General features: G+C 46.7%; 1 protein-coding gene across 34 annotated transcripts in view; it reads right to left on the reverse strand.

The window, feature by feature from the left end:
* The window catches only part of LOC130534543 (muscleblind-like protein 1), a 43,325-nt gene extending 33,302 nt beyond the window's left edge, over positions 1-10,023 (reverse strand). For 7 of the 34 annotated variants that reach the window (XM_057048754.1, XM_057048778.1, XM_057048771.1 and 4 more), the window contains exon 1: positions 9,695-10,022. The gene's annotated coding sequence lies outside the window, so the exon portion shown is untranslated. Of the gene's footprint in view, positions 1-2,118; positions 2,159-2,985; positions 3,137-5,570; positions 5,730-9,694 lie in introns of those variants that run through there. The other 27 variants (XM_057048764.1, XM_057048756.1, XM_057048752.1 and 24 more) reach the window with 14 other exon arrangements.
* Between the last annotated feature and the right edge of the window lie 4,728 nt (positions 10,024-14,751).

Consider the following 14,751-nt stretch of genomic DNA (forward strand, 5'->3'; position numbering starts at 1 on the left):
AATAAAATGAGCTTATTTCCCCACCTGAGAGAGTCAGGGTTATTAGATATAGTCCTGCACCAAAGTAGTGGATTAAGAAGTTTGAAATATGAGGAATGGTAGAGGCAAAGAGGCAAATATATAAATAAAGCAATCATCAATAAGCATCTTAGCATTATTGAATAATGCATGTGGCCATTTCCCATAGCCAGAGGCAGGAGATATTATTACACCATCACATCAACTAAGGTAATAAATTTGAAGGTGGGGAAGGGCTGAGGGTACGGCACACACCCCTTAATGTCCCACATGTGCACAAACACACATATGGGCTTCTTTTGTTTTGTTTATTTTTTTAAATGCAGATTTTGGAGGTCTGTTGGGTAGACAGAGAGCATGTGGCGCTGAGTATCTGCATGCCAACATCCCTCGTGTGCTGCTGCTTAAATGACGTCATCCGTTATTTGGAAATAACAAGGTTTTTTTCTTAACCGAGTCTGTGTTTGAATAGTTGGCCAAGATCCTCGTGATGTGGATCAATGCATTTGCTTGATTTCCTGAGCTTAAAAAATTTAAAGCAGCAGGGGGAAATCTGTTGGCACCTTCCCCCATCTAATATTTATATTGAGTTGTTTGTGTGATGGGATGGCAACAAAATTAACGACTTTTTCTGTGTCTCTTTGGTCTCGCGCATCAAACTGGTGTTGTACTTTTCAAAGATGTATAATTGATGTTGGAGAGAGACGCACAGAGAGTTTGAGTAATCTGTATGTTGCAACATGCCGTGATGTTTGTCAGCAGATCTGAAGGAAGCAGAAAAGTTTTAGCTGTGCTGAGTGTTGTATGATTTGTTGCACCGCTGTTGTGGCACGGCATCGGAGTGTTAAAACTTCTGCAGTCAGCGAACAGATTCAATCAGGCAACATCTGAAAGGCACTAGGAAAAATGGAGACAGGGGGTGGGGGGGTAGGTGGGGGGCAGGGAAATTCAGTAATGTGAGAGGTGAAAGGGCATCGCTGCAGCAAAAAGCAGATGCTGGACGTTTCACATTACACCGCATCACCGGCTGACCGGGATATCATCTTCATACAACCTGAGGTGCCCTTTATGCTGATAGGAGCAACAGAACGGAGGAGGAGGAAGAGGAGGTGGTGGATGTGGGTGGGGTGGGGGGAGTAACGGAAGGTGGATAACGGAAGGCGTAAAAAAGAGAGAAGTTAGCGCATGTTGGTGTCTGGTGGTGAGGGGAATGTAGAGATGAGCAGGTATGGAGGAGAAGGAAGAGTCAGGGTGGGGATGAAGAAAAGTGCAGATGTTCCTTTTTGACATTTCTCACATCTCCTTTATTAATCTTCTCTCGGCTCTTTTTCTTTTGACCTTTAGCTGCATGTTCAAGGGTTTCCCCCATCTGTAAAAGCTCTCCTGTTAAACTCTGCTGAGTCACATGACCTCTGCTCATCTGTTAGCATGGTACTGACGAGGTTATTGCCTGCTTTATGCACTGTTGTCCTCTACGAGTATTCTCTTAAGTAAAACTTTTCCATTCACATTATGTGGCCAAACACCACAAATTACTCAGACAACACAATAGTGAAATTCAACACAATTATCTTGTCAGTCTCAAACCCAGATAGAACGTCTCAGTTGTTTCGTAAAATGAGTTAAAGTGCAACGTTCTTCTAAATGGTCGAGTTCAGGATAGTAATCTGCTGACATGTTGTCATACTCCCCATGAACTCTAGAGTGTAGATGCGAGATAAAAACCCTGAGTAATATTGATAGGAACGCCCAGCTTCATTTGGTTTTGGTGATAAGAAAAATTCAGTCAAGTCTCAAGGACATGAAAAGTTTTCAAACATTTCATTTAACATCGGGCAAAAGTTAATTCAAAGAAAAATTTCTCTTGTAATAAACCTCATTGGGGCATCTCCTGTAATTGAAATACTGCCGTCGGGCTTGACTCCAATGCAAAGGCTAAATTTCCAAGTTAGATTATAAGAATAAAGCAGTGCTCCAGAGCTACTCTAATATTTAGAAATACAGTCCATAATAATCTCATCAACAAGAGACATGGCTCATTAAGAAAACATTAAGACAAGTGACATTGAGTAACGGAAGCCTGATATGTTTGTTGTTTACCTGCAGCGCTGTGGTCAGTCAGCACTAATGAAGTGTGTATCTGGAGTGGAAAAAAGAAGAGTTTGCCGAAGGAACAAGTCACGCTAAAATGCTCACAGCAATATTGATTCTGGAGCTGGTGAATTCCTGAGTTCCAGCTTATTTAAAAATGATTCCAACATGATGATGTTTAAGACGGGTTGGCTAGCTTGAGACACGCGCGCTCGTATTGGCCACAAACCATGAGACAGCAAGTCTGGTACAGAGAGGAGATAAAACTACAGCGAGAAGGTCAGTAGCTGCATTGATATTCAGGACACAGATATGAATAATATACAGTATGTGCATATGCACAACATCAACCTCTGTCTCTCTCTCACTGTCTCACACACACACACACACACACACCTCCTACAGCTTTAAGACAAACAGAGGGGAAATCAGAGATGAGGGCAGTCGAGTGGCACCTCTGCAAGCTGTTGTCTGCTAACACGAGTGCATGATTCAGAAAGAAGGGTGCGGTCGCATGTGCAATTGCACATACGTTTTGTTCATTCAAACATTTGCTTTCGCTCTGCGCAACTGTTCGTTCCTGCCTCTGGCTGAAGAGGATTAATGCGGCGGTAGCCGGGGTGTCACTGGGTTCATGGACATAAACCACCCACTGCCAGACCAGTCTAGTCCTCTCAGGAATAACACAGGAGGACGAGAGTGTGTGTGTGTGTGTGTGTGTGTGTGTGTGTGTGTGTGTGTGTGTGTGTGTGTGTGTGTGTGTGTGTGTGTGATTGCATGCGCGGGAGGGTAGATCAAGGCAGATGGAGAAATGGCAAGACAGGGAGGCAGAGCGACAGAGACAGTACGACAAACGGGCTGGAGCGAGGAACCAACCGGCAGCGAGAGGAGAGGTGACGGAGATGTCACGCTGTTGTCAAAGTCGGGTAGACGGATGCCGGCGAGGAAGTCGTCTTTTGCCTGTGACTGTTACATGTCAGAACGGACAGGCCTTGCTCACTGATGGGTGATTTTGATGCAGAACAGGCTGAGAGACAGGCGGACGGAGGAGAGGTACAGGTGAATCACAGCGCCTACAATCGGTAGGTTATCATGACAACTAAAAAAAAGACTACTCTGACTGAAAGACCTGACCTTAAAGGTACACGTAAAAGCGTTAGCTAGTAGCGACTGAAAGTCAGTCGGGAGGAGACGTTTCGGAGGTCAAACAAGCTAAAGTTGTGCAAATCGCCACCTATGGTATGATTTCAACTAGAAAAGATCGCACTCCTGTGCACGTATACTTGGACAACGTCAAAAGCCTGGTTAAATGGCTTAGTCAGGCTAGCTGTTCATGCATGAGAGGTGCTGTACTGAGGAGACAGAAATGCATCATAAACAATCTGCAACTGAAAGGGCAACAAAAAGTGACCATCACTTGGGAGTTTTGCATATCTTATTGCTATCTGGACGCATCAACAAGGGTGGTCTTGAGGAAAAAAGCTACTCTCTGACTCAAAGTCGCCCAAATACAGTCCCGAATCCCCTCGCTTGTCATTTGGCCAAAGAGAAAGTAATCTGCCCTTCAGCTGTCTGGGACCAGTGATTCAGTTTGACACCTTAATCTGTGGAAATCACAGAGGGCTCCTCCGCCCAGCCAGCTGTATTTACGATAGATTACGTCTTCCACAAATGCACATTAGTCTGGTGACAGCTCCTCCACTGCTGAGTGACTGATTTCTGCCACACGCCAAACAGGCCTGGAGGACGTCCACCGCTTGACCCGTTGGGGCAACGGACTGTTGTCCCCCCTGACTGCCTGCCAGGTAGATGGTTACTGCCTCCTTTTGTTCTTCGCCAGTTCGGATAATTGAATAATGGTCGCGGGGGTACGGCGGCCGTGTTATTCTGTGCAGGCAGATAGATTTCATCCTGCACGCAGCGCTCATCTGCAGTCGGGAGACCTGCCCCGAGCCAGCCGGGGGACGGCGGGGGGATGACATCACTGCGAAAGGACAGACATCTCAGGGATGAACTGAATAGGTGGGGGAGGATAAAAAAGAAGCCTAATGACAGAAAAATGGCCCCTCCTTAACGCCTAAAATGGTCGGTGAAGGCACGGTTCTCCTTCCCTCCGACATGAGTCCTGAAATCGCGATCAGCTCTGTTCTTGGCGCTCAGCGCTCTAATGACCTTGTAGTTCTGCCTGCTCTGATCTGCAGAGGAGTGGAGAAACACGGGGGAGACAAGAAAAAAGTAGAAACAATGAGGACTGCAGAGAGGGAGGACGAGGTGAAACGATCAAAGGCAGAAGGGAAGATGCTCAGAGATGACAGCGTCTGAGCTAAAAACAAATAGAACCGACGGCAACACCAGTCAAAGAGGGGCAATGAAACTTAAACTGGTGTGAATCCTTTTTCTTGTTTTTTCTCTACTTTCACTTCTGTCTGCACAGCTCTTGTTTGGCAAGAGTCAAACAGTCACGGCTCCTGGAGCTAACAATCCAACAGAAAACACCACAAATCTTTCTTCGAAGGGGATGAAATGACTGACAGATGGAACACACAGAAGTTTTATGGCCCCTTTTACTTTAACTTGGTGCTTCTGAAAGGAAACCTGGTGTCGTGATCATGGTGAGGCATTCAAGAACAGGAAGGAGAGTGGGCAAAATGGCCACTGTTAATAGCGCAGAGGAACTTACAGCTGGAATTACAAGTTTTCAAAGAAAAAGTGGTCTGAAATTATGCTCAGACTCAGCTTAAATCAGGCTTTTCACGTGAACTCATCCCTTGTGTGCCGCCACGGCAATGATGTCAGCACGGACGACCTGAGTGACGCCGAGTGGAATCATTTCCTGAAGGTAGCACTACTGTAAACTCCAGCAGTGCAGTCATTATAGGGGAGTGTAAAGCTGTGTGTGTGTGTGTGTGTGTGTGTGTGTGTGTGTGTGTGTGTGTGTGTGTGTGTTTTCATTGATTCATATAACCGAGTACATATTTATCTTTCGTGTTAATAGTGGCGTTCTCATACAGTAAAACAAATTTCAATGTGGTCCAAGAAAGAACAAAAGAGACAGAACGTAGTCTGCCAGAGCCAGGAATGTGTGTCTGAGTGTGTGTATGAGGGGGTGTGTGTGCTACTTTGCAGTAAATTAAACACTATCATTACTACCCATTCTTTGGTCCCCCTCCGTCTGGTATAAACACTGTACCACTCCAGACTACCCCACACTGGCAGTATGGCATGGTGTCCATCTGTGCACGCACACACACACGCACACGCACATGCCTACTCACACAAGTCCAGTCAAAGGCACATCAGTGCTGACCGTCCAGATGGTGAAAAATAAAATGTAGAAGACAGTGACAATGTGTAGGTAGGGACAACTGTTCTACCCACACACACACACACACACACACACACACCACACACACACACACACACACACACACAGACACACTGAGTAAACAGTGAAGACTTACTGTATCTCTGCAGGGACTCATCTGACTGCTGCAGGGAGACTGGAGAGTGAAGACCTCATGCTTCCTCCTCGGCACTCCTCTTTCACTGCCCCTCCTGCTTCCCTTTCCTTCTGGTTTTCTCTCCCTCCCTCTCTTCATTTTCCTTCCCTCCCCGTCCTTCACTCCCTCTCTCTCTCTCTCTCTCTCTGTCTCCCTCCCTCTCCCTCCTTCTTGGCAAAGCCCTCCTGTATTCAGGCACGCTGGGCTCCATATAAGGCGGCACGGCTAAACATGTCACACGTAATTCATCCACAGCGCGCCGCGAGTTCACCTTTCACAGCTCTGCGCCTGGATTTAAGGGAGGAGAGGGTGGGAACTTAACTCCAACAAACTTCTATTGCTGCCGGAAACATCCTCTGGCTTGACAGCACTTCTGAAACATGCATGTGTGCGCTGATAAATCCTGATCTTTTAAAAAATATATAAATATACATATGTATCACAACGGCTGACTGTGGGAGCAAACTGCAGCTGGTGCAACGGTGGCGAGGATAAACCTCTGAAATTAAAGACCAAAACTGACTGATGCATCCGAACAGAAGGAACTCCAACGTGATCAACAACAGTTGGGCTGAAAACAGAAACTTTTCCCTCCAGGATTCGTGTTTGAACAACAGAAATCCTGCAGTAAGTTTAGCATCTGTGCAACATTAAGCAAAAAGAACTTGAATGGCTGCGTTTTAAACCGGTTCACCTGTACTGCTTTTTTTCCCTCCCTCCTCATGTTTTTTTTTCCACCATCTCTGTCTTTGGGCTGTAAATCTCATTCAGATGCAGCTTGTGAGACCTGTCCACCTGCCCCCCCTCGTTCTCCTTATCATTGCTGCAATCTTAATAAAACATGACCAACAGGACCGAAGGAAGGAGAGAGCGAGGGAGGGGAAAAGGGCAAGTGAGGGGTTTACACTGAGGGTACCAAGAGAGGATCTAATGATTTTTGAGGTGGGGTCGGCGTCAAAATCAACAAATGCAGATTTGCCTCACTGCAGCCGAGACAATCGGGAGGTGGGGGGAGGGGGGGGTCTTTCTGATGATGCGTCGGGATTTGAGTTACCGATTGTTTTAAAAATACCTGCTGACCTTCCCTCTTCCTCCTCTCTGTAACTTACTGCCTCTGTATTACATTGGAATAAAGGAAAGATAAACGAAAACAAATAAAAGCAGGACACACACACACACACACACAGATACAGTATTGCGAATAATAATAATAATAATAAGGGCACTTGAGTAGCCACGATAGCCGCTAGCACCCTCCTCTCTCCTCCACAGCTTCAGTCCACTCACAGGACAGCAGGAGTCACAGCTCTGTTGCCATGGCGTCTCACTCCATCAAACACAACCACGTCAGGTGCTTGTGTTTGTGTGGTGTGTGTGGAGGTGTGTACATAGGCTGTGTGTTGGGTGGGTGTTACTGAGTGACTCAGAGACACATCACTGACGGTGGCAGGAAATCAGGACGTTCATCACCGTGTCTGTCAACACGTTCGCCGACCGATACGGCCTCTTAAGTCGGACCAGATGGGACGCTTTTCCAACCAGTGGGAACCCAAACTTCAGGGAGGCTCTTGCCCCGTTTGTGGGCCCACAGCTTTAACTCGTAGATTTAATCCCCGTGGCTGACATCATCCACCAACACTGACATTTCGCCACCCTGTCAAGTCGTAAAAAGTTATTTCGGGTTCACACGTGGCCTGTTATCTACACCATCCACTACATCAACGGCTATTTTTGCATGCAAATAAGCTAGCTGCTATTAGGAGTTTGGGAGTGTTGTTGCAAACTCTAGACAGTGCTTCATTTCAAAATATGTGTGTGTGTGTGTGTGTGTGTGTGTGTGTGTGTGTGTGTGTGTGTGTGTGTGGTGTGTGTGTGTGTGTGTGTGTGTGTGAGTGAGGGTCAGCTGCTGATTGAACAGCAGCCAGAGGTCTGATGAGGGGTCTTTAAGCTAACATTTAGCTCCAGCTTCTCTAAATGTTTAGCAACGTGTTCATATGCTCCATCCTACTACAGCTGCAGAGAATATGGACAATATGGACATCTGGCAGGCTGACAACATGCAGCCAAATATGGCTCCTAAGACACATTTTATTGCCTCCAAGAGTCTGCATGTTCTGTATCTGTGCACAATTACATCACATTCAGCCCTTGTATTGTGTGTAAAATGGAAATAAGTCCTGCTAATTCCCATTATGTTGTTATTACATACCGGAGCAGGTGCGGAGCATATTTGCTTATGTTTGTGCAGTAACACCGCGTGTTTACTGGCCTCTGACTACATTTGTCTGTCATTTGCTCCAGATAATCAATTCGTGAAGCCTCTCCATGAGGAAAGCTGTCGGTCGTGGCTTAAAATGGCACCGATCCGAGAGGTGAGAGGGACAATAAGAAAGGCAAACTCAGATTTTCCTCCATCTGAATGTTACTACGGCTTTTGGCTAGTTCTGAAATGTTGAAATATGGAGCAATATGTTACAGTTTACCCTTTTTTGAGCTAAACTATGGGAATATTACACCACATTAGTCAGGAAAAGCAAGTACAGCAGTATAAATGGCAAAATGAAGAACTTAAACCCTACCTGAGGGCAACTTCCAAACGCTGGCACCTACATTGAATCAAGAGTCTCACTCATGAAAACATACAGCAGGTAAACGCCACAGAGGCCGACTCCTCAGCAGACAGAGCAGGAATGGCCTTACAGTATGCGTCCCCTTTCATCAAAGCAGGAGCTGGGAAAGCCAGACAACCAGATCTGGATCCGTTTATCAGGCCCAGAGCCACGCCGCTCGGCCAAGACCGAGCTGGACGCGGAGTAAAAGAATATCTGTCGAGAAACTTCAAGGGTCTGAGTAAATGGAAAAGCCCGAGGCCAACCTGCTGAGTCTGGCAGGTATTTACACGTGCCAGACGCACATGTGCACCGCCGCCGAGTGTTTAAGGTCAAGTGATTAAACGTTTTCAAATGAGGGGTTGGCGTGACCTGGTGTGGTCCCTGTCCAGTAACGCAGACCCTGGGAAGGAACCTCTGCAATTTCAGACAACAAACTTTGAAGACTGCATAACTGCAGGAGTGTGCAGGATTCTATCAGGCCACCACAGAGATAATAAGGGGCTGGCTCCTAATTAGAGGAACCATAATGAACCCCAGCAGCTCCTCCATTTTGTGTGATAACAGGTGGGTTTTTGAAGATTTTTGCTCCTCTCGAGTTCATTTTTCTTTCTGTCTGATCTGCAGGTATTTATTCCCCAAACCACAAAGCCCATTTGCATATCCTGTCTCAGTGTCCTTGCACCAGTAAGACCTCATTGCTTCTTTAAAGCATCAACGGAGACTTTTTTCATCGCTCCTTTGCCTAGACGATAGTGTCCCAAGGGTGTGTGTGCCTGCGTGTATGTGTGTCCGTTGGGGTGGGAATAAACTTTTCCCCTCCCCTGAGCTGCTGCAGTCACGCTTTCGAGCACGTCTGTGTCTGGTGCAACAGATATGGTCACAAGCCTCGACCGTTAAACCACAAGATGACCCGTAATGGAGAAGTCACACTTGCGCCTACTAACAGCTTAGGCGCTGTATACATGCAAAATTTGGTGTTTGTAACATCCCATGACAGAAGGAGAAGTGGTTAAAATGATCCTCACAGGCATTTAAGTCATCTTTGTGTCGGTTTAAGCTTTGAATGTAGTATTTGTAGCTAATGGGAAATCCGTTATCACCAATTTGAAACCTTAGAGGTAAAAGGTGACGCAGTCACGATGATCTGACAAGTCTTTTACACATAAACTGTATCTGCAAATGAAAGACGTGCCAAAAAAGAAAAGTGGGAAGGAGACAAGAGCAGCGAAAATCCACCAGTGCATCACTTAATCTCACATCAAAACCTCAACTGGAAAATCCCAAACTCTTTCCAGGGAAAGCTCGCGAGCAACAGGCGGGCAAGTTGTCGGAATCAGGACGTGTCAAATATTGGCAACAGCCCGCCGTTCCCAAAGCCTCCCTTCCCTCCCCTCCTCCCCAGGCGGCTCTGGAGGACAGGCGCGTCTGGCTGTGGCGCCGCCTGTCCACACGGCCGGCGTAGAGCCGTCTTACCTGCCTGGCTGTAGGTGCGTTTCCCCTCACGCACGATCCAGACGCATGAGTGTCGCTCCAAACAGGAACTGATGAATCCACACGGCTTCAGCCCTGCAGCCTGCAGTGCATTATGGGTTCTCTCTCTCTCCCCCTCTCTCTCTCTCTCTCTCTCTCTCTCTCTCTCTGCTGGCACAGGGTTGGTGGGGGATGTCCTCTCTTTCTCTCCCTCTTCATCTCTCTCTCCTCTGTTTGGAGGACGAGCTCGGCCGCGCTGCGTCCACGCACATGCATATACAAACCGCAGGAGAAGCCTCGCGATGGCAACTGCCACGGTTGCCCCGGCAACAGCATCAGCCCCCCCCCCCCCCCAACCCCTACCCTCGCCTGCTCCCTCATCAGGGTCTGCGTGTGTGTACATTCTGTTTAAATGACACAAAAGAGGGGATGAAAAACGGGGTGGGAGGGGGTCTGCTCGGTTCACATTTCCTTTGAGCGCGGACGAAAACAGCCCAGCTTTGAGGAACAGACCGGCTGTCATGTGATCGCTAACTGTTGCTTCTGCCTGCAGAGATAAAGGGAGGGTGTGTGTGTGTGTGTGTTTGTTCTTGTAAATCCGTATTCTGCTAGCAAAGTGAGGACATTTTTGATAAGTGGGGCCATTTTGGCTGTTGCTGACAACTTTTGGGTTTCGGTTCGGGTCAGGGGCTGGGTAATATGTCCGTGAAAGTTGTCACGAAGGTAGAAATACAAGGATTTGTCTGTGTGAACGTGTGTATCTTTTTCCCAGCCCTCCTGCCATTTCTCGGCTGCTGTTCCAGCCTCCCTCGCCAGTCACCTGTGTATTTGGGCTTTAACTGGTATTAACTGGTGGCCCAGCTGCGAATCAAGACCGGAGCTGGTTGCGCCGGAGCACAGGAGTCTGGTCTGACCTAAAAGAGAGGCTGAAATAAAGGACACGACACTTCCCCGCCTACTTCAGTGGTGACAGAGTGCCCGGGGAGCCGCGGAGGCCTGGGTCTCATAACTCAGCGGCTCCCAGCTGAGTGCGGCGTCACACCGGCGACCTCTGAAGCTCAATCTTTCCTGTAGCTGTCGCCCCCCTCCCCCTCCTTCTCTTCCCCTCTCCTCTCTCTACCCTCTTTAGTGTCTTCACCATCACCAAAAACATCACATCTGCCCGTCCACCCCCAACGGCCACTTGACAGCACCAGAGCAGTCAGGCCAAATCCTCTCCATCTCTAGTAGCTATGGGAACAGGTAGGAAGTGGGATTTGCTGAGCCGGGTTAGTGGAGTTCTGCTGCAGGGATGATTTAATGAGCCAAACGAAGGCAAAGAGATCGGAGAAAGGTATAGACCGTGTGGGCGGTGCCAGATGGGAGAAGGTGTGGATTCCTCTTCAAACTTCTGTTTGACTGTGCGCAGGAATCATCAGACACACTTCGGCGCTGCTGGCGCCGCAGGATGTTAAATAACCTGCTCAAATTTGATTCCCGGGGACTAATGGCAACAGCGGGTGTCCGCAGGGTGCACGTACCAAACCCATTCATTAGAGACGTTAACACTAACCAGGACTTTTCATTAGCAGCATTCAGCTCCCCTTAGAAGCAATGACCATTGATTAGATGCATAGTGCGCAGGCGGCGCCGCTGTAATTATTAATACTTTCACACTTTTAGGTGGGTTTGAATTTATTGGTCCATCCCTCCACTGGGGGATTTTTTCCCCTCCTTTATTTCATGCCCACCGGTGGTTCCCCTATATTATTTATTATCCTCTGTACGGCTGTGTGCATTACTCTATGTGGGCTGCATTTCAAGAACGTCTCCATTCCAGCTCTAGTGAAAACAGGCTCCCGCAAAAACAATTGCAACGTTGTTGAATAATTAATTCTTTCATCCATCCGTCCATCCATTATCAACTTTTAGGTTTTCAGGCCTTCAGCTCATCGCTGCCTTCCATATGTATATGAATGAAATCTCCTCTATGAGCCTCCATCTTGTCATGGTGGAGGGATGCAAGCGGCCTGATGACCAGGGGACTCATACAGTAACGCAGAGTGGCCCCCACCAAACATCATTGTGATCCATGTACTACTGTTCACTAAGCCTAGAAACCCAGAGCAGGTCTGAATCTGCATCCTGTGGGTCTGAGCCGGAAATATGACCCCTGAGAGATAGAGACAGAAAATGACCCACTCTAACTAACATAATCATAGAAAACAGGGTGCGAGTTCACGGGAACGCTGTTGGCTAAAGAACAAACAGCAGAAGGGCAAACATGTGAGGGGGCAGGAGGAGGAAAATGTGGAAGATGATGGTTATCGAAGGGGAATTATCAGTGGAATTACCAATTATCAGTGGAAACAAGCTCTGCCCTGAAAAAGGCTCCGTGGATTCACGACGCATGTCTCCAAAATGCGCTTTGCCATGAAACGGACTGTGAATATCAGTGTGAGCTGCATGAACAGAGAAAGAAATTACCCAACTCCACCGGAGGCAGGCCTCAAGGAGTACGAAATGTAGATTCACGGTTTGTTTCCACCAATACTTTGTGACGCAATACTGCATGTGAGCTCCCACCACACACACACGCATTACATATTCATGGGGCCATGTTTGTTTTAATGAATTTGCTGCACGGATTTAATGATTTATCACCTCCTGGTTTCGTTGTTCTTGAGGCCCAGTCAAAGGGTCTTCCTCTAAAGGTAAACAGTCGTGTCTTTGATACATAATTCACCAATCTGGGGCCATTGTGGTACCAGAAGCAGTCTTGTCAGTCCAGGTGAAGCAGTTCAAATAAGCTAGCTTCCTGCATTTGTGTGCCAGGGACTTGAAATAAGGGGTCACTTCCTCCCAAACGTGAAATAGCACAAAACTGGAACGCACCAGGCGGCCATCTTGTGCCGATGGCGTTATCTGAAGCAGGAAATGACTCTGCAGAGTTCTGACTGTTTCAAAAAGACAAACAAACAGTTTCATGGTGGTTTTGTGGTGTGAATTTACAAAACTGCCACACGTGTCCATGACAACCATGTCACCCAAGTCCAACTTACTGGCACTTTTAGGTGCCAGCATATATTAATGGAAATAGGGAGCCACCATCCTGTTTATGCATTTAAGGCCAACTAGGTGAGGTCAACAGTGAGAAAAGCTGATATTTAACCAGTCCTGGCAACCTGCAGGTGTGAAGACAGAAGTGAAAGTGAAATGGTTCATCCTCCCCTGTTCTCAGGGACTTTGTCCCTGACTGGATTTCTCCAATTTTAGACCTTGTGCCGTGGGAAAGGAGACACAGTGTGTGTTTGAGAGAGAGAGTGTGTGTGAGTGTGCTATTATAGATGTTATTATAGTAAATGACCTTAAAATGAACAATTACATCAACCCAAAAACTTTTGCTTGGTATTTTGGGCCACAGCACCACCAATGTATCAGACGGAAACAAAACATCTCCTATTCTAAGTTTGTCAGACCCTTAAGGTTGTTTTGGTTACTTCCTTCCTTTACTGACCCTTTCAGGAAAGGGCAAGAAAGATTTTTAGCTACTCTTATTAAAGAAACGTAATTGTGACATCTAACTCTCCTTTAGCTAAAAATAAGCCTGTTTCTGAGAGGTGCGGCCCATCTTAATAGACTAATTAGCTCAAATCTCAAGAGGACTGAAACAGCCTGATGAAATTAAAAGAGAACAAAAAAAAAAAAAAAACCTCAAACAACATCCTGCATTAAAGCCAGTAGCTAAGCATTTGTGTTTGGCTGTGCGAGTCTGAAGGAATATCCCACTCTTAATCCCTCTCTATCTCCCTCAAATACGTGTACAAACATGCAAATCTCTGTCACACACTTACTCTCCCAACGCGGCGATTTTTCGCATTTCATGCCCTTCTCCCCTTTCCTTTGGAGACGGTAATCCCCATCTCTCACACTAATAGCATTAGCAGAGCATATCCAATCCCCTTACTGCACTGACAGGGAGCCCAGACCTACACTGAGACGACCTCCAAGGGACTACACTACCCAGAGTGCTTTAGGAAACCCGTCCAGTGATATCATCGGGTATTATTGCTTCTTTCTTTTGTATTAATGTGTAATTTTCTAAATGCAGGTATTCTTGCCGTATAATGGGGACATTTTCTGGCAGAAACACCGTGTTCGTCAGCGTCAGTTACGGTTATCTGGTCATTTCAAAATACCACTTTAGAAAAGAGTGACATAAAAATTACGCATGGACTGAAAATGAATCATTTTCTCGATGAAAATCATTCTTTAAAAAAAGGAACTGTACTCAGTAGGCTGAGTAATACTGTTTAGTATCCATTTCAGTATCAATATCGTCATTGCTATGAAGTGACTTAACTTCCAAATTCGGTACCTCCTGAAATAGAAAACAGCTGCTAACACAGCATTAGCAAATGTAGCTAGCAGAACAAAAAGGTCCAATATGAGCTTTTTGAGTCAAAAGGCTCAAATATGCTTTTACTGTTGGAAAACATGTCCATTCTCAATTCCTCTCAAGTTTTCCAAAGGGAAAAATCACATTTTACATCCAAATTACACTGATTTCTCCACAATCCTATGAAATCTTTGTGTACTGACATAAAAAAGTAGGCTCTATATTATAGGACAATGGAGCCTTATTAACTTTTGCATTGTTCTACCAAATTTTCTTTAAGGAAGGAGGGAAGTAAGGAAGGTAGCAAGGAAGGAAGACAGGCCACAGTGGCAGTTGTGTGTCTGTTGTAGGAATAAGCTATAATCTAACGAGGAACGCCAACTCAACTCCTCTCTCCGCTGGCCACAGCTCGTAGCCTAGCTCAGACTACTGATGCCACTGGGTTGTCTTTTTTTGGTCATACGTTTTCCCGTGAACCGCCCAAGACGGGGCCCTGCGCGCGCCCTGACATCATTCGCGCCGCGGAGCAGACATCCGCTCAAGACGTGTTTACAGTGCAGAAACGGCCGGCGCACCTCCATCTCCCGCTTGTCTAAACACAGAACAGGCCCGGCCATGTGTTCGCTCGTACATGCGCAGAGTGTTTACAAAGAACAGATAAAGAAATGCAGCGCTGTGAGGG

The sequence above is a fragment of the Takifugu flavidus genome, chromosome 12 (genome assembly GCF_003711565.1).
Source record: "Takifugu flavidus isolate HTHZ2018 chromosome 12, ASM371156v2, whole genome shotgun sequence".
Lineage (NCBI taxonomy): Eukaryota > Metazoa > Chordata > Actinopteri > Tetraodontiformes > Tetraodontidae > Takifugu > Takifugu flavidus.